The 5,000-nt window shown below is 43.9% G+C and overlaps 2 long non-coding RNA genes across 2 annotated transcripts in view; both read left to right on the top strand.

Moving 5' to 3' along the window:
* LOC147817808 (uncharacterized) overlaps positions 1-5,000 on the top strand; it is a 251,195-nt gene that overhangs the window by 142,589 nt on the left and 103,606 nt on the right. The gene's annotated exons all lie outside the window — the stretch shown is intronic.
* The window catches only part of LOC147817809 (uncharacterized), a 7,971-nt gene continuing 3,871 nt past the window's right edge, over positions 901-5,000 (top strand). The window contains exon 1 of the long non-coding RNA XR_015438655.1: positions 901-1,032. This is a non-coding gene — a long non-coding RNA (uncharacterized LOC147817809). The remainder of the gene's footprint in view (positions 1,033-5,000) is intronic.

Below are 5,000 nucleotides of genomic sequence, written 5' to 3'. Positions count from 1 at the left end.
GGTGAGTGTTTTTTGATCTGGTGACCCCTGATCAGAAGGACAGCATCATTTGTCAGTGCAAATTCAGATAAATACAAAGAGTCCACAACCCTGCTGTTGACTCTGAGTCGAAGTGGTGCTATAAGCTAAATGCTAACATAAACATACTAACATGCTCAATATGACAATGCTAACATGTTGGTGGTAAAGGTTATTATAGCATGTTTGCAAAAAAAAAACACAGAGTACAGCTGAGTCTAATGGGAGGTGTTTTCAGGTACCTGCTTAAAAATCAAAGTACTGGACAGACTGGAAGTTTGACCTGATGACAGCACTAGATGGAAAGTTAAGTAAAATTCATCCTGTGGAGGACATGAATGTCTGTACCACATTTAATGTAATTTAATGTTTAAGCAACTAATATTTGATCTCTGGTTTCAAAGTCATACACACCCAAAAATCAAGCTGGATATGCTCCCAGAACGATTTTAGTGCCATAGAAACACAACGCTACCTGCTTCTTAGAGATTCACTGAGAGAGAACAATTATTATCTGCAGGACCACAAGTGTTCACAAGTCAGGGAAATGCAGACACGGGCTGTTTTTTTTTTCGTATTTGAACAAATAAACCAGTTGTGGAGTTTTCCAGGTGAGGTGAGGTTATCTTTTATCTAGTTCTGAAAACATCACAAAATGTTCAGTGACAACAGTCAATGCGATTTTGGCAAAAAGACAGAGCCTCCTCCAGCTATGATTGGTTGATGTTCCACACGTAACTTACATTTGATGGCAAGGTAACAACAGGATTTTAAGGCACCACAATCACCTAATCTGACTGAGTGACCATCTCATTTTCAAGACATAAATCTTGTGTAGTCTGATTCCAACATTTAGAGATGCCTGACTCATCAAAACAAACTAAAAAAGAAACAACAGCCTGATGGGTAATCAGATTTTTATGATACTGTGGAGATGATTGCCTTGGAAACTTGGAGATTTTGATCAGAACATCTATGGTTAACCAGAACCCACATACAAAGTTGCACAACAAGGTAGGAGGAGAGTTTCTGTTTGTTCAAACCACCCATCTATTACCTGCAGCTGTCATGAATTTGGCATAAAGATATTGTGAAATGGTCCAATTTTCTTTGAGAATAGCATGCGACTGCAGATCAGAGAAAGGAGGGCACCGAAACTCAATGAATGTCCGAGGCAGTGGATTAAAATTTTCCTCATGTACTGGTTTACGTGGGTTGAGGTTGCTGACCATAAATGTCCCTCTTTTCTATTGATCATCAACCTGTAAGACAAATATGACCCTGACAAACAAACTGCTTCTGTCTCATAACAATTCTAGTAAGGGAGCAATTTAGGACACTGATGTTAATCATTCACTGGTGGAAATACCCTGACATTAAATAGCTCCTGTCCAGGTGGAGAAAATGGAGAATGAAAAGGCTCTAAATGAATAGTGACTCATACACACAGTGGATGAAAGTGAGGAGGCCATCAAACACGCCTGTACTTTAAACCCCTTAGGACACCAGCACCACCACACGTTTCACTGTCCCAGTTCTGCGCAACAGTGAAAACAAGAATAGACGATTTCTCACCAAAGGCACCATGTTACATCATTTCTTTTGTTCTGTTTTTGTTCTTTTTTTTTTGTTTTTCTTTCTTTTTTTCTACGTAGTATCATTCACAGTGAAGCCATCAAGCCAGTCACTCACAGACCCGACAGATCAAGGCCCAGTGGTGTGAAATGTGTCGGCCATTTTGGCTCTGTCAGAGCTGGTGGCACGTCGAGCAACTGCTCATTAGAAGGCAAGTGTGACAGAGCCTCTGTCCCCTCAACCAGACGGGTTCGACTTCCTCACCCAAACAGGAGGGGGAGAGCGGTGAGAGAGAGAGAGAGAGAGAGAGAGGCAGATGGCGACTGCGAAAGAGAGAGGAGAGAAAGCAGGAGAGGGAGGAAGGCCGGAGGGAGAGTGAAAGTGAAAAAGAGGTGAGAGGTGGGAGTGAGGAAGAAATACAGTGTGAGAGAGGTGGAGGGAGCGAGGGCTGGAGAGCGAGCGAACCTGCCGGCAGATATCATTAGGGTCGGGTGCAGGGCTGTTTAACGAGCAAGCTCACAGCACCCCTCCATCCTCAGTGGCGCCTTCTGGCTGGAGGCCCCCAGGTTCTGGCTCCCCAGTATGAGCTCTGGCCTGTTCCATCAGGGCTGAACGTACGGGGGGAGTAGAGGGTGGAGATTTTTTTTTCTCTCCCCACCTGTGGAGCGCATTTGCCCAGAAACATGCACAAGCTTTAAAAAAAAAAACCCAAGAAACATTAACTCAGGATCTCACTCACACACGCAAACACACACATACACACACACAGCCTCGAGGAGGAAAGGTTTAGCGCGTGCGCCCCCCCCCCCCATCTCCTGTCAGAGGTATAATTGACTCTGCCTGACACATAAACATAGTGGTAATAACCCCGGCTTCCCCTTGATTTTGAACGACGGAGCACACAGCTGTGCGAGGTGCTGGGGAAAAGTCACTGGGCAGCGGGCGTCTGAGGGCTTGTAGCATCCCCGCCGTCGCCTGTTCAACTGTGTGACTGCACTGTCGCCATGGGAGGCTGGGCCAGAAGACATTTCCCTGCAGACTTGGAAGGAGAGCCATTTTTTATTTGAATACATCAGTTGAAGGAAGGGGAGACAGATTACAATCACAAGGCTGAGAGGTTACATGAGATAGAGGCAAAAAGAACAGGGAAGAGTGGAGAATTACAGAAGGAATAATAGCTGTGAAGATGAATAAAACACCATGTTAGTGCCTGCACCACAGAAATATATCAAAGATATCAAGCTTTACAAAACTGTGACACTTAGTTTAATTGATTGCTCTGATGTGAATAACGCTGCTTATTATCATTTCACTAGTTCTCAACAAATCACATGAAAAGACTCAAATCAACAAAAATTGATCCTACAAACAAGTTGTCTTTATTCCTCAGTGTCACAGACACTGTCAGACACTGTCCTCAGTGTTAGAGTGAGGTTGCTAAAAACTACAGTGCCCATCAACTGTTCTCTCGAACGTCGCTAAACCTCTTTTAAAAGTGCATTTTTGTGTAAACTGTAACCTGTAAAAAGCTGTAAACACAACGTTTATATATGGCATATGGAAAACATTTCAAACAGTTGCCTGGTTGCACATTCAATTTCTGCTCCACTTTTAGTTTTGTTTCTGTCTCCACCAACTTCTGAGAAAAAAGTCCTGCTCTTTAGGAGCTAAATGCTCCACCATGTTCTGGCTCTGGGCAGGTAGCGTATGGTGGATTTATCATAGATATTTTGCTCTGACAAAAAAAAACCCAATGAGGGCGATGAGAGTGAACCAAAACAGTACATATGCATGTCACAAAACCAAAACAATGAACTGAAAAACACTAAAATGCTCCTTATAGCGGAGACGGCCGTTGTCACTATGAGTGAATCCATTCAAGAATCATTTATGCAGCTTTAAGGTACACACACTACTTGTACCTTGAAGAACTGCTACTTGTATTACTTTAGGAGGAAGCTGAACCAAAGGTAAAGGTTTTCAAATGGGACCTTCCCATTTTTTAGCACCAATTATTTCCCCCTCTATGCTGTGGTCTTCCAGTTGGAATAGATTTTGCAGCCCTTTAGTTTGACCTGAAAAAGAACCCTTAAACTGTGAAAGGTTGCCACAGTAAATCTGTGTAACGGAAGTGCGACTTATCCTCTGCAGCGATGACACTGGTCGTGACAAAGCTGGCAAGATAAAACCCCATGAAAAGTGGCTGTTGGTGACGAGAGCATAGCCAGGCAGCGGAGTGCGAGGACCGGGGGAGTTCACGAACGGATGGATGTCAGCTTGATCTATACTCAATCACCGCACCGCGAAGGTTGATAAGAAGGCTTAACCTCATCGGCCGGTGAAGGAAATCTCCTGATGCCCACTTACATGTGTGCGCAGTTTCGTACGCACACAACAGGCACACTGACGTTTCCACATGTAGAGATAATGATGAACACAGATCAGATGATCCTCGGCAAAATAAGCAACATCAATTGCTTTGAAAGGTTTTCATATCATGTCACATTGACAGGGCCAGTGGGAACAGGATGAAGTGGGAGAGAGGTTATGGGTTAAATAGAGAGGGGGTGGGGTGGGGTGGAAACAGCAGAAGGACAAAAAGCAAATAGATAAAAAAAAAAAAAAAGAATAGAAGAAAAAAAAGTTGTATAAAAGTTGAAAAATGTAAGCAAGTGAGTAAAACAAGAGGGGGCTGGGGTGGGTAGAAACCACTAGCTGAAAACAACATGTACTGAGAAGTCAAACAAGATAAGAGGAGAGAGGAGAGGGGAGAGATAAGACACAGGATGAGACAAGGAAAGCATGAAAAAGAGTGTGAAAAAAAACTTTTTTTTTTTCTTGTCAAAGTAGTAAAGCTTTAGCACATTAAACGTCTCCCCCACCCCACCCCCCTCCATCCTCCCCCCCTTTGACGGTAAAACATGAAGGAAAACAGATGTGATAACCCTCGCTGCTCAGTGTGATACTGTGTCAAGTGCCGAGTAACACGCACACAGACCCTGACAAACACTAACGGTGTGTGGCCAGAGCCCCCTATCTGGGTACCAGTGCTCATCATGACACTCCAAAGGGGCTCAGCGTGCGCACTGTCTAAGATGTTTAATTCATACAGCCGCCTGCTTGTGCTCGACATGAATGTGTGACGGAGGAAGATGGGAATGCAGAGTGTTATGCGCAAGAGCCAGGCAGAGGGTGATGCAGAGACACAAGAGAGGGAGGCTACATAAATAGAGAGAAAGAGAGAGAGAGAGAGAGAGAGAGAGAGAGAGAGAGAATGTATGAAGGAGAAACAAGTAAAGGAAAGTGATGTAGGAGTATCCACAGTGACATAGAAAAACAAGGATATAGAAATAGACACAGCTGAAAAGTGTGAAGCATTACAATAATACCATAGGGGGTGGGTGGGT

Source organism: Seriola lalandi, unplaced genomic scaffold, assembly GCF_002814215.2.
Source record: "Seriola lalandi dorsalis isolate HSWRI2012SDOR001 ecotype SW California unplaced genomic scaffold, Sedor1 jcf7180002054887, whole genome shotgun sequence".
Classification (NCBI taxonomy): Eukaryota; Metazoa; Chordata; class Actinopteri; order Carangiformes; family Carangidae; genus Seriola; species Seriola lalandi.
Note: the sequence above shows the minus strand (reverse complement) of the source record. Positions and strands in the feature narration are given on the sequence as shown.